The sequence below is a fragment of the Gopherus flavomarginatus genome, unplaced genomic scaffold (genome assembly GCF_025201925.1).
Source record: "Gopherus flavomarginatus isolate rGopFla2 unplaced genomic scaffold, rGopFla2.mat.asm mat_scaffold_44_arrow_ctg1, whole genome shotgun sequence".
In the NCBI taxonomy this organism is placed as follows: Eukaryota; Metazoa; Chordata; order Testudines; family Testudinidae; genus Gopherus; species Gopherus flavomarginatus.
Genome location: NW_026115088.1, coordinates 1,493,152 through 1,508,160, shown reverse-complemented (window position 1 = coordinate 1,508,160; position 15,009 = coordinate 1,493,152). Strand labels below are relative to the sequence as shown.

The 15,009-nt window shown below is 48.8% G+C and overlaps 1 long non-coding RNA gene across 1 annotated transcript; it reads left to right on the top strand.

Moving 5' to 3' along the window:
* The first annotated feature begins 314 nt into the window (after nucleotides 1–314).
* LOC127042470 (uncharacterized) lies at nucleotides 315–2,973 on the top strand. The gene is made up of 2 exons (XR_007771954.1): nucleotides 315–728; nucleotides 2,290–2,973. It is a non-coding gene; the product is annotated as an uncharacterized LOC127042470 (long non-coding RNA).
* Nucleotides 2,974–15,009: the final 12,036 nt, after the last annotated feature.

Sequence of the window (15,009 nt, the reverse complement as noted above, 5' to 3'; positions counted from 1 at the left end):
TGCTTGTGTTCAGCATCCAGATAAGCACCTCTCTGACTTTTGTGCTCGACTGATTTGTGAAGTTAAAAAGCATGGGAATTTAAATCCTGAAACTGATCATGGAAAGGAGATGGTTAAAATGGTTTTCATGTCACAATGTGCAAAGGATATTGCAAAAAGATTTAGAAAGCATCCAGATGGTACGCAAGGGAAAAGTTTGTCTGAAGTAGTTAGCATTGCTACTAGAATGTTTAATGGGAAAGAGAAAAAGAAAGAAAAAGACATAAGGAACGGGTTAATTTAAAAATCATCTTGGCCCCGGGATGGAAGGAGGGGGGTGCTCTGCGTTCAGGGTCAGGAATCGGCGCGGACTGTGCTTGGTGCAGGGAGGGGCTGCTTTCGGCCCCAGCTGGCTGTGAAGGAAAAAATATAGACAGAGGCGAAGCAAAGGAAATACAAGTTACAGAACTGAAATTACATTTGCAAAGCTTAACTGTCCAGTAAGATCCAACAGTGTGCCTTTGTGACCCTGGAGTCGGTGTGGCTTGGTGACACCAAAGAAGCCACAGGCAGCCGACCTGGACTGGAATCTCTGAAAGAGACGCCGCAGGAGATTCCAGGGTGTAAAAGAACAGCCCTCCCAAGAGCAGAAGCATGTTGGAAATTCTGGACAAGCTGTATACAGGATAATCTCCCTTCCACCTCTCCCCCTCCTCTGAACATTATACACAGAAGTGGCCAGTCTGGACGTACGTGTGTAAGTATGAAAGGAGCTTCGGGCTTGGGGCATTAATATTTTCCTGAGTGATGTGAGAGCGTTCCCAACACTCTCCGTTGTTGTTTTATTATTTTATTAATGAAGCTTTAAAATTCAGTTATATGGTGTGTTTTCTTTATCTTCCCCCAACGATCCTGTAGTGTCAGCCTGATCATCTGACATGAGGGATAGATTGGTAACAGAAATTTGTCACAGTTTGGTGAGCAATTAAGAAGGGGGGAGCCCTGCAGAATTTACACCATCTATTTGTTTTACCCTTGTTATTTTGTGTTTGCTTTGCTTGGTACTGTTGGTGTTATATGCTGAGAACTGCATGAGTAAAAGTGAGTCCTAATAGGATAAGGAAACACTATTTGGTTCTGGTTCTGTTCTATTTAACCAGTTACTGTTGTTGTTTTTTTTCTCTGTTCATTTGGGTGTTAGGAGTGTGGGTGGAACTGAACCTCTTGTTCGTAATTCCTCGGAGTGGAAGCCATGTGTGCGAGACAGCTCTGAGGTTAAATTGAGATCCTTCTGTCCTGTCCCCTGTAGCGGTCAGTGTATAGAAGTGGGAAAGTCTGGCTTAGACTGTAATTCCCTCTGCTCTCTGTGTAATTCTCTTTTCTGTTTAAGTGTCAAACAGATGAATGAGTCTCTGGGTAAACCCTCTAAGAGTAGTCCTTCAAATTATATGTTAAGTAAATGGCCTTTGCCCAATGGGCCATGTGTCTTCGTCTAGGTGGCAAGCCTCATGAAGGAGGACTCGGGTAGTCTTGTGAGTAAGAATGTTTAAGGGAAGAGACCAGGAGGGGTGGGGGGCTAGTTGAGAAGCCCACCCTCCTAGCTAAACTGGTAGTGGAAGAAGTTGGTGCCTATGGAAGGGACGGTTCAGTGAGAAAAGCAGGATCGGGCCCAGGCGGGCAGGCAACAGACAGAGAGATTGGAAAACAGGTTGGAAAACTTTAAGGGTGTAGTGGAAGGAAGGAGTAAGTAAGTGTAAGCATGGGGATTTCAAATACCCAGAACTTACTTGGAATGGTGATTTGAGTTGATAAAAGTGGCTGTTGGGAGACAAGCAAGTGATTTAAGGGAGAGTGAGAAGTTAACTCTGTAGTTGCTGGAGGAAACAGCAGTTGAACTTTGTAAAAATGCTAAAGAGGAAAGTTCTTGGTGTCTTTGAAATGTTTGTAAATAAATTGAGGCAAAGAAATTGTTAATTGCAATCATTTAGAATTTAGTTAAATTAGCTGAAGAAAATATATAGTGCTATGTAATTGAAATTTTATTAGGCTGTAAGGGCACTATAAGTAGTGATGTTTTCTTTCAGTGTTTGAAAGCAAGAGTTAAAAGTAAAAAGCAAGCCAGAAAGCATCTGTATTCATGCAAATTATCTAACTGATAAGGTAGGAGCCACTGAAACCTGGGCTGCCTATGAAACACATAAAATATGGGATAATTCCTCTGTTTTTCCTGAAATCAACAAGGGTATTTGTCTATTTTAAGCAATGATTGTCTGCCCAGAAGGGGTAGACCTCTGTTTTTTTGTCTTTCAGATAATCAGAGAAAACTGATGCCAGCTAAACAGCATTCAACGTACCATGCATTTACTGGCACAATAGAAATTATGTTTTGTGTTCTATGTTCTGTCTTGTGGTGTTTGTCTTGTGGCCGGAATTTTTGTGTTTAATATTTTTATAAAATAATCTAGTTTAAAATCAAACAAAAAGGTTAAATTAAAATGCAGATACTTGTTTTGTTCAACTTGGAATACAAAGTGTTTAGATAAATCAGGAGAATGTGATATACTAAAGTCTAATGCATTTCCTTAAGTAAGGAAAAGAAACTTTATTGGTCAAATTGTTAATTGCAAAAATTGTTGTTAAAATTTGCATACCAACAGTCTTTGAAAGCAAGGACATGAAAAGTTAACCCACTCCCCATATTGTACATGGGATCTTTCTGGCTACCTCAGATTTCTAGCCAGAGGGCTGGGGATGGTGGAAGGCTATTGGACTAGAGGTTGTATTGAGTGAACTCCTCAAAGTGGGTGTGCTTGTCCTGGCTTGTTGCTCGAAAGCTCTGTAATAAGGTTATTTTAGTAAAAGGGTGTGTGTGGCATATATTAAATAATAAGACTAATGTACTGTATAATGACAATGTGTAGGTGTTCATTGTTGGGAAAAAGGTGTATAAGTAAAAAGTGAAAGTTTCCTTTGCAGGTTAAAAGAAGCCAAGAAAGGAAGAAGCACAAAGAACAGAATGAATTAACTGAAAAAATAAAATAAAATAAAATAGCAAGCTCAGGCTATAGATAAGACACTGACTCCATTCAAGGACACTGCTCACAGTTAAGACTTGGTTAACAACCAGGAAAAGGAGGGCTTGAATTTGCCCATGCAGCTATGAGATCTGAAAAACACTGCCAGGCACTAATGAAATGTGTTAAGTTTTTTTTCTCACAGGTAAGGAAGCGCTACCCAAAGACCCTAGCAGCCCTGCCACTCCTTGGAACCAGGAGACGGGATTGATGTAAAGGTCCACCAACGAAAGACTGCCTTGGCTCCATGCTGGAAAGGCCCTTAAGTCCTGATGACTACCAACACCGCTGTGAAGTACCAAAGACTGACTGCTTGGACCCAAGATTCTCACTGCAAAAAGACCCCTCCACATTGGGAGAATTCTCCTACTGATGATTAGCCTATTTCACCTTCTAGCTCCACTGTGCCTTCTGGACAGTAGGGAAAAAGTACAAGGTGAAGTGCTAGTAGCCTCTCCCTTATCCACTGACAGATCTACTGTGCCTTTGAATTTTTCTAGAAAAAGCAAAACCATTACAGGGTGATGTGCTAGTAACCTCTCCCCTATATGATGCTGCACCAAGACTGTTTTGGGAAAGAAGAAGGAACACTCACTCCACTGAAATTGCTAAAGTCCAGGAATTCCTGACTAGAAAGGACATTAAGAACTGACCCCGGTGAAGAAACAAAGAATTGTACACTGGCAGAAAAAATTTGTGGGACCCATGCTTGGGAATGTGGTATTGATTGGATTTTGGGGTTTATTCTACAGGCTGTGCCCTGTGTTGTGGATAAATTCTTCAGCATGTATTGCTCTCTCTAATTGGATTTTAAATAACAAGTACCCGAAGAGTTTGTTCTGCCACTGGAAATTTTACCTGTATTGAAACCATTCCAGTGACTAATAATGTAACCCCCTCCTATGCTATTAATGTCAATGCCTTTTAAAAGTACCTGAAAATAGTTAAATAACAAATGTAATATAGTACTACACCAAGGAAAGATGGTATTAAATATCACTGAGGCTGGGAAGGCATTGCAGTGGGATCTAGTATGTTTGGAGATTCAGAATTTCCTGAATGACCAGCTGATGGCCATTTGGAGTGATCTTGAGTACCAGACTTGGCCCACTGCCCTTACAGACACATCAGGAGTACCATCTGATCTGTGGTCATGGAGATATACTAAAGACTTTCTGGGTGGAAGTGTAAACATTTACAGTGCTCCTTCCAAGCATTTGGACTGGGGGGTGTGGGCTTCCACATACCGAATCCTGACGGGTCCATGGGGAGGATGCACATGGGACTGGACTATTCACCGAAACATCTGGGAAATTAGACCACTTGGTATACCTAACTGATTTATAGTCAGTGCCCCAATCCCTTAGTTGTCAGACAAACAGGATTCCACTCTTTTGTCCGTGCACTCATTCCTGGATTGTGGGTGGCTAAGCTCAAGAGAGCAGTTGTAAATATTTCTGCAGAGCTTGAAAAAAAAACAGCTAATGCATTAATAGACGCTTTCCAAAAGTTGCAACGAAAGACTGATGAAGTAGCAGAAGTAACTTTGCAAAATAGACGTGTGCTAAATGCCATGAATGCTGAATTAGAGAGGGGCTTGTGCTCGCATTGGGGAAAAATGTTGCTTTGCTGTTAATCACTCTGGCTTAATTGACAAAGATTTACAAGCTATTAAGAATGTTGCTGTTGTTTTCCATGCTATATCTCTTGATCACACTTTTAGTTTTAAGGACCTCCACTCAGACCTTGGGTCATGGTTTACTAGCCTCCCCCGTACAATTGTTAAATGGATATGTGTCCCAAGAGTCCCATTATGGTCCTCTAGGGACAAAGGGGGGATTGTTAGGCCTGAATAAAGATATAGCAGACAAAACCAGGTATGCCAACCTGACCAAAGTCAGGCTAACAGAGGTTTGTGGGTAATCCCTGAGTGGAAAACACTGAGAAGCAGCAGCATGTCTCACAAGCGCTGGGAAAAAGTGAGATAAGAGAGAAGCTGCATTCCTGGCATAGTACCAGATGTGCTGTGTTCGGGCAGCTCCTTCGAAGAACTGATAAGAGTCCTAGTTTCCCAGCCTCCTTGTTTTCGCTCCCTGGTTTTGTTCTTTGTTTGTTTTTAACTCCCCTACATTTCTAACTTTAGGCATGCATGTATACTAAAGGTGTCTAGTTTCTAGTTGTTAGAAGAAGGGGGTGGGTTGCTCCAGTGAATAATTTATGACGCGACGGAACTGTCTACATAGGCTTATACTAAGATGTAAAGAGCAGGCTGGTTCTCTCTGGAGACGAGCTGCTCTCTATTGATGCGTGCACTTGTCAATAAAGAGCTTTTGATCGGACCTTGCTGGTGTTGCCTGTCTCTCTCGCGGTCAGACAACGAACTTTGCCGTCTGGGTTAGAGTCCCTGACATAAGTATAATCTAATATCTCATTGAAAGGTGACAGGGCCAGAAAGAGTTAATTAACTCACCTCACCGACTGACCTGACCCGTGGGTGAACCTTAAAAACTGGTTAACAAGATATGTAAATGAACAGAGCTTTGAAATGCAAGTCTGCAGTGTTAGAGGTAGAAGGGGAGGTGTTTGCTCAGGTCTTGTGATGTCAGCAAACAAGTCTTGTCTATTGCTATAGTTTTAATTCAAAGAGCAAAAAAAGAATATTAACATTTATGATGATACTTGAGTGAAATAGTATTATTGTCTGTGTCTCTTTGAAGGTTGTGGTAATCTGTATCTGAACTGTTTGATGGATGTACTAATTGCCAGGATGTTTGGAAGAAGAGTTAAGCCTATTGTTTTCTCAGGCTGAAAGGCTGCTGGAAATGTTTAAGAACCTGGGACACGATCCTTCTTCATCTCAGATCTGCTTTGGGTTTCAAGAGGGGGAAACCTTAAGCCACAAGGATTGAGATCCCCAGTCATTGACTGGAGCCACCCTGAATATGGACATTGGATTATAACCTATGGACTATTTCTAAAAGGACTTTTGGCAACTACAAGCTCATCTCTACTTTGTATCTGAACCTCAAAAATTGAATTCAAGTCTATATGTCTATTAATCTTTTAACCAACACTCACTCTCTCTCTTTTCTTTTCTAATAAATTTTAGCTTAGTTAATAAGAATTGGCTATAGCATGTATTTTAGGTAAAATCTAAGTTATAATTGAACCTGGTTATGTGGCTGATCCTTTGGGATCGGAAGAATCTTTTCTTTTATATGATGAAGTAAGATTTTCAGGAATCATCATCATATCTAACAGGTGTGTCTGGACGGAGGCCTGAGGCTGGGTACTTTAAGGGAACTGCGTGGTTTAAACTTCTAAGTAACCAGTGAGGTACTACAGAAGCTGTTTTGTGCTGGCTTGGTAAATCTAAGTATTGAAATAACCAGCAGCGTTTGGGATTTGTCTGCCCTGTTTTGTTTGCAATTCACTCTGATTGAGTGAGCTGAGCTGGCTCCCACGGGCAGCACCGTCACACCTACAGCCAGGCTGCAGAGGTCCGGGGGATCTTAGGGGCCTTGGGGTGCACAGATACCTATGTCCAGGCCATAGCGGTCCCTGGGGGGCTTAGAGAGTTTGGGGGGGACACAGATACCAATCTCCATGCTCTAGGGTCCCATGGGGGCTTAGAGGGTTCGTGGGGGGCACATATTCCTACATCCAGGCTGTAGGGTTACCAGGGGGGCTTAGGGGGTTAGTGGGGGGCAAAGATACCTACGTCCAGGCTGGAGGCATCCTGGGAGTCTTAGGGGATTTGTGGGGGCCAAAGACACCTATGATGTCCAGGCTGTAGGGGTACCAGTGGGTTTTAGGGGTTCGAGTGGGCACAGATACGTATGTCCAGGCTGTATCGTTCCCAGGGGGGGTTAGAGGTTTCGTGAGGGGCACAGATATCTACGTCCAGATTGTAGATGTCCCGGAGGGGGGGGTTAGGGGGGTTGTGGGAGTGCAAATACCTATGTCCAGGCTGTAGGGGTTCCTGGGGGCTTAGAGGGTTTCTGAGGGGCACATATACCTACGTGCACACTGGAGTGTCGCAAGGGGCTTATGGAGTCTATATGGGGAACAGATACCAATGTTCTGGCTGTATAGGTCCCTCGGGGGCTTAGGGGGTTTGTGGGGGGCACAGATACCTAAGTTCAGGCTGGAGGGATCTCTGAGTGTCTTAGGTGTTTGGTGGGAGGCACAGATACCTACATCCAGGCTGCAGGGGTTTCGGAGGGGCTTAGGGTCTGTCACGGAGTGTGGGACAGTCCGGTCCTGCACCCCTCTTCCTGAGACTCACAGTGACTCTCAGCCAGCCAGTAAAACAGAAGGTTTATTGGACAACAGGAGAGAAGGATACGGCAGAGCTTGGAGGCACAAGCAGGACCCCACAATCAAGTCCTTCTAGGGGTTCAGGAAACTTAGTTCCCAGTTTGGGAATCCCTGAATTCCAACCACCCAGACCAAAACCGAAACTGAACTAACCCAACTCCCTCCAGCTGGCCATTTGCTCTGTCCAGCTTCCCGGGCAAAGGTGCTGACCCCTCCCCGCGCCTAGCTCAGGTTACAGGCTGAGCACATGTCCGGTCCTAAAGTCACCCCCTGCTCTCCCATCCCCCACACAGACAGTCCCTACTCCATCACAGTAATGCACAGAACATTTCCCATATGGAGCAACTGTGACACCGTGTGGCCAGGCAGGGTAATGCACAGAGCATTTCCCACATGGAGCAACATTGACGCCTTGTGACCACACCAGCTAATGGACAGAGCATTTCCTGCATGGAGCAACAGTGACACCATGTGGCCATGCAGGGAAATGCCCAGAGCATTTCCTGGATGGAGCAACAGTGATTCCATGTGGCCACGCAGAGTAATGCACAGAGCATTTCTCTCATAGAGGAACAGTGACAACATGTGGCCATGCAGGGTAATGCACAGAGCATCACGCCTATGTAGAGGCTGTAGAGATCCCTGGGGGGCTTAGGGGTCGTGGGGGGCACAGATAGCTACGTCCAGGCTGGAGACATTCTGGTGGGCATTAGGGGCTTCATGAGGGGCACAAATATCTACGTCAGGGCTGGAGAGGTCCCTGGATGGCTTAGGGGGTTGTGGTGAGCATAGATACATACGTCCATGCTGTAGTGGTCCCTGGGGGTTTAAGGAGTTGGTAAGGGTCACAGAAACCTACGTATGGTCTGGAGGGGTCCCTGGGGGACTTAAGGGTTTGTGGTTGCGCAGATACCTACGTACCGGTTGGAGGGGGCCCTGGGGAGCTTAGGGGGTTTGTGTGGCGTACACATAGCTATAACCAGGCTGGTGGGGGCCCTATGGGTCTTAGAAGGCTGGTGGGGGGCAGAGATACCTATGTAGGGACTGGAGAAGTCCTGGGGAGGGCTTTGGGGGTTCCTGGAAGTCACAAATATCTACATCCAGGCTGGAGGAGTTCTGGGGGTATTAGGGAGTTGTGCGGGGGCACAGATACCTATATCGAGGCTGTAGGGGTCCTGGGGTTGCTTTGGGGAATTTTGGGGTACAGATACCTACTTCCATGCTGTAGGGGTCGCTGGGAGGATCAGTGGGTTCGTGAGGGTGCACAGATATCTACGTCCGGTCTATAGGGATCCTGGGGGGGGGCTTAGGGGTTTGTAAGGGGCACAGATACATTCATCCAGGCAAGAGGGGTCCTAGGGACCTTAGTGGGTTCATGCTGGGCACAGATACCTGCGTCTAGGCTGGAGGGGTTTTGGGGGTCTTAGGAGGGTTGTGTGGGCACAGATACCTATGTCGATGCTGGAGGGGTCCTGTCATGTCTTAGCGGATTCGTGGGGTCAGAGATACCTACATCTAGGCTGGAGGGGTTCCGGGGGGATTAGGTGTGTTTGAGGAGGGGAACAGATACCTACATCCTGATGGTAGGTGGCCCTGGGTAGCTTAGGCGGTTTTTGTCGGTCACAGATACAAACATCCATGCTGTAGGGGTCCCGAGGGACTTTGTGGGGCTGCTAGGGGTCACAGATACCTACCTACAGTCTGGAAGGTTCCTGTGGGTATTAAGGGGTGTGTGGGGCATACAGATGCCTACATCTGGGCTTGTGGGTTCCCTGGGGGGCTTAGAGGTTTGTGGAGAGCACAGATACCATTATCCAGGCTAGATGGGTTCTGGTGGGATTAGGGGGTTGTGGGGGGCACAGATACCTATGTAAACAGAAGCAGGATGAACTCTATCCTCACATCTGGTGGTGAATTATGGCAAGTGTGGAAAAGGATTTCAGGGTCTGATCATGTTTGCATAGACACACTCACCGTGCGTGACACGGCCACGGCAGCCTGGGATGGTTACTTTGGCAGCTATGGTATCCCCAGTTTATTTGTTGTTGGGGTGTGAGATGTGGAGTGTTGTCACCCTGATTGTGTGGATGAGGAACTGTGAAACAGCTTTGAGACAGGGATTCTCACCATCAGTTGAGTGGCACTCACTAGACAAGGGAGTGGGCTCCTTGGGTGAGCTAGAGTCACCAATTGCACTTTTTTTCTTTTAACAGTTGAATAGCAGTGTTGATTTTTTATTCTCTTAAAAGTTGAATTTCTAGGTTCTTGAGCTGAAATCACTGAAAAGATGTTTTAGTTTGTGGGGGACTCTGAACCTGTATTGCAGAACACAGTAGTTGGCAGACAGCAGCAGTTTGTGGGAGTGTCCCACGGAGTGAGATGAGTCTAGCAGTTTTGGGGGATAGCTGGAGCAGAACACAGGTCGGCTGGCAGAGCAGCTGGTGGACCGAGCTGAGCAGTTTGTGGGGAAGGCAAAAGCAGAATCCCATGGAGAGGCAGAGCAGTCAGCAGTGGACCACATAAGGTGCCCCTTTCTACTCAGGCTGGCAGGGGGAAAAACCCTGCAGATAGACTCTTGAAGTCTGGGGTTGCGCAACTGTGGGTGATTTTGGGGTTGCTGGACTCTTGAAACGTTGGAGATATTGGACTTTGGAGCCTTGGGGTGATTTGGGGATTGCTGGACTCATGAGCCCAGGGAAAAGGACACGGCCTAGTTGAGGTGTTTTCCCAATTTAATGCTATGTTGTTTATCTCACGTTATTAAACATTTTCTGCTACACCCAGACTCTGTGCTTGCGAGAGGGGAAGTATTGCCTCTTTGAGGCACCTAGGAGTGCGTATGTAAAATTTTCCCATGTCACTGGGTGGGGACTCGAGCTGGTTTGCATTACATTGTAGGCAAGGGACCCCTATGTATTGAACCCAGTCCTTGCTGCTATCAGTTCAGCCTGGCAGAAGGGTTCCACCTACGTCCAGGCTCAAGGGGTCCCTGGGGGGCTTAGGGAGTTCGTGGGGGGCACAGATATCTAGGTCCAGGCTGTAGGGGGTCGGGGGGGGCTCAGGAGTTTGGTGGGGGGAACAGATACCTACGTCCAGGCTGCAGGGGTCCCAGAGGGACTTAGAGGGTGTCACGTAGTGTGGTGGAATCTGGCCCTGCACCCCTCTTCCTGGGACACACAGTGACTCAGCCAGCCAGTAAAACAGAAGGTTTTTTTGGCCAACAGGAATGAAGGATATAGCAGGGCTTTTGGGCACAACCAGGACCCCTCAATCAAGTCCTTCTGGGGGTTCAGGAAGCTTAGTTCCCAGTTTGGGATTCCCTGAATTCCAACAACCCAGCTCCAAACCAAAACTGAACTAACTCCCTCCAGCCAGCCCCTTCCTTTATTCAGCTTCCTGGGCAAAGGTGCTGACCCCCTCCCAGCTGCCTAGCTTAAGTTACAGGCTTAGGTCCTGTCCCTCACCTAAAGTCACCCGCTGCTCTCCCATCCCCCACACAGACAGTCCCCACTCCATCACAGTAATGCCCAGAGCATTTCGCGCATGGAACAACAGTGACACCATGTGGTCACGCAGGGTAATGCACAGAGCATTTCCCCGCATGGAGCAACAGTGACACCATGTGGCCACACAGGGTAATGCACAGAGCATTTCGCACAACAGTGACGTGGAGGCATGTAGAGATCACCTCGAGGGCTTGCGGGGGTTCGTAGGGTCACAGATATCTACATCCAGTATGGGCGGGACCCTGGGAGAGTTAGGGGGGTTGTGAGGGGCATAGGTACTTGCGTCCAGGCTGTAGAGGTCCTGGTGGGGATTAAAGGCTTCCTGGAGGACAGCAATATCTACGTCCAGGCTGAAGGGGTCCCTGGACGCTTAGGGGGTTGTGGTGAGCACAGTGATCCCTGGGGGTATAGGGACTTGGTGAGGGGCACAGATACCTATGTATGTCCTGGAGGGGTCCCTGGGGGGGGCTTAGCGATACTGTAGGAGACACAGATACCTACGTCCAGGCTATAGGCATTCTCGGGGGGCTTAGGGCTTTGGGGGGGCATAGATACCTACATCCAGTCTGTAGGGGTCCCGGAGGGCTTAGGTGGTTTGTGGGGAGGGGCACAGATATGTACATCCAGGCTGGAGAGGTTCCAGAGAGGATTAGGGGTTTTTGCGGATGGCAGAGATATCTATATCCATACTCTAGGGGTCTCGGGGGGCTTAGGGGGTTTGTGGGGTGCTCAGACACCTGTGTCCAGGCTGTAGGGAACCCTGGGGGCTTAGGGGGTTCGCGGGGGTCACAGGTAGTTACGTCCAGGCTGAAGGGGTAATGGGAGTGCTTAAGGGATCGGGGCTGACACAGATACCTACGTCCAGGGTCTAGGGGAGGCAGGAGAAGTGAAGCAGCCATGGTGTGCTTTTAAGTAGGGATAATAATGATCCACTCTTACCTACCTCATGGTGGGTGGAGGATGGGGATCCATTGGAGAGTGTCACTAAGAGTAGTGCATAATATGAGGTGTCCCATCACGTTTACTCAGAGCAGATTATGACATAATAGATTAGCTGAAACAGTCTTTTTTATTTGTATTTTTTTATTTTGGAATTGTTAAGAGCAGCAATGACTTAGCTCAGACTGTAGCATCTTATCTAATTTTCAAGATCTAAGTGTCTCCTCCTTGTGTGTGATGACACAATTTAACACACTGTGACAAACAGGAGATGCTTTTGTTTTGCAACAAAATCTTTTTGCAAAGAACTTCCATCTCACTTGTTATGATTCTGAGAAACAAACTGGTTTAGTCTGAATGGGATATTTGGACAGAGACGGTTGGAATGAAATTTTCCCACCATCCCAGTTCCTGAGCTCTATCCCTGCCTCTGGGGGGATTTGTTGTCTGTTAGAACAGGAGTCTGACTGGTGGCTTCTCTTTCTGGCTCTGCCACCGCCTTGCTGTGTAGGCCCTTGGGTAGGTCACCTCCCTTCTCTGTACCTCAGGCTCCTCCCATTTGTCCAATGGGAACAGGGACAGTTCTCGAATTCTGGGCAGTTGTGAGCCTGAGTGAGAAAAGGGGTGTTGAAGCCCTCTGTGAAGAAGAAAGGGGAGTTTCACGGTGTTTTTGCACCAAGGAATTCTAAACCAAAACTGAACTAACTCCCTCGAGTCCTTCTGGGGGTTCAGGAAGCTTAGTTCCCAGTTTGGGATTCTCTGAATTCCAACTACCCAGCTCCAAACCAAAACTGAACTAACTCCCTCCAGCCGACCCCTTCCTGTGTCCAGCTTCCCGGGCAAAGGTGCTCACTCTCTCAGCCCTGCCTAGCTCGAGTTACAGGCTTAGGTCCTGTCCCTCACCTAAAGTCACCCCCTGCTCTCCCATCCCCCACACAGACAGTCCCCACTCCATCACAGTAATGCCCAGAGCATTTCCCGCATGGAACAACAGTGAGACCATGTGGCCACGCAGGGTAATGCACAGAGCATTTCCTGCATGGAGCAACAGTGACACTGTGTGGCCACTCAGGGTAATGCACAGAGCATCACACCTACGTAGAGGCTGTAGAGATCCCTGGGGGCTTAGGGGTCATGGGAGGTACAGATAGCTACGTCCAGGCTGGAGGCATTCTGGGGGGTTTAAGGGGGTTCGTAGGGTCACAGATACCTACGTCCAGGATGGTCGGGACTCTGGGGGAGTTAGGGGGGTTGTGGGGGGCATAGGTACTTGCGTCCAGGCTGTAGAGGTCCTGGTGGGGATTAAGGGCTTCCTGGAGGACACCAATATCTACGTCCGGGCTGGAGAGGTCCCTGGACGGCTTAGTGTTATTGTAGGGGAGCACAGTGATCCCTGGGGGTTTAGGAACTTGGTGAGGGGCACAGATACCTATGTTTCTCCTGGAGGGGTCCCTGGGGGGGCTTAGTGGTATTGTAGGGGACACAGATACCTACGTCCAGGCTATAGGCATTCTGGGGGGGCTTAGGGCTTTGGGGGGCACAGATACCTACATCCAGGCTGGAGGGGCCCCGGGGGGCTTAGGGGGGTTGTGGGGGGCACAGCTATATACGTCCAGGCTGGAGAGGTTCCAGGGAGTATAAGGAATTTTTGTGGACAGCAGAGATACCTATCTCCAGGATCTAGGGGTCCCTGGGGGGCTTAGGGTTTTTTTGGGAGGCACAGATAACTATGTCCAGGTTGGAGTGGTTCCTAGGGGGTTTAGGGGGTTCCTGGGGGGCACAGATACCTAGGTCCATGCTGTAGGGGTCCCCGGGTGGATTAGGGGTTTTCTGAGGGGTACAGATACATACGTCTAGGCTGTAGGGGTCCCTGGGAGGCTTAGGGGGTTTGTGGGGGGCAGCGATACCTAAGTCCAGGCAATAGGGCTTCCAGGGGGAATTAGTGTGTTGGGGGGGCACAGATACCTAGATCCAGGCTGGAGGGTTCCCGATGGGGGGGGGGCTTAGGCAGTTTGTGTTCGGCAAAGATACCTACCTCCAGGCTGGAGGGGTGTCTCGGCACTTAGGGATTGTGGGGGGGCACAGATACCTCCGTCCAGGCTGGAGGGTCCCTGGGGAGCTTAGCGGGTTCGTAGGGGGCACAGATACCTAAATCCAGGCTGGAGGGATCCAGGGGGGGCTTATGGGGTTCAGGGGGCACAGATACTTATCTCTAGGCTTTAGTGGTCCCTGGTGAGCTTAGGGGGTTTTGGGGGGCCCCAGATACCTAAGTCCATGCTGTAGGGGTCCCTACAGGTGCTTATGGGTTCATGGGGTGCACAGATTCTTATGTCCAGGCTGGAGGGGGCAGGGGGGGTTGGGGTTTCATGGGGGGCACAGATACGAACCTCCAGGCTGTAGGAGTCCCAGGGGGGCTGTGGGGGTACAGATACCTACATCTGGGCTGGAGGGTTCCTGGGGGGTATAGAGGGTTTGTGGGGGGCACAGATACCTAGGTACAGGCTGTCGGTGTCCCGAGGAGATGAGGCGGTTCACTGGGGGCTCAGATACATCCAGGCTGGATGTGTCCCGAGGAGCTTAGGGGGTTCGTGCGGTGCTCAGACACCTGTGTCCAGGCTGTAGGGATCCCTGGGGGCTTAGGGGGTTCGTGGGGGTCACAGGTAGTTACGTCCAGGCTGAAGGGGTAATGGGAGTGCTTAAGGGATCGGGGCTGACACAGATACCTACGTCAAGGGTCTAGGGGTCCCGAGGGGATTGGGGGTTGAGGGGGGAACAGATACCTACGTCATAGCTGGAGGTGTCTTGGGTGGTTTAGGAGGTTCGTTGGAGTCACAGATACCTAAGTCCAGGCTGTAGCGGTTCCTGGGGCATTCAGGGATTTCTGGGGGTCACAGATACCTACGTGCAGACTGGAGGGGTCCTGGAGCGCTTAGGAGATTTATGGGGGGCACAGATACCAACATACTGGCTGTAAAGTTCCCTGGGGGGCTTTGTGGGTTCGGGGGGCACAGATACCAATGTCCTGGCTGTAGATGTTCCTGGGGTACATAGAGGGGCTGTGGTCGCACATAACCCTACATCCAGGCTGTCGGGGTCCCGGGGGCCCCTGGCCAAATTGGGTCCCTCTGGAAAAGTCTCCCTCATGGTGGCCCCAGGGCTGGAGGAGCTCCCACTCCCTGATATGGCGCAGA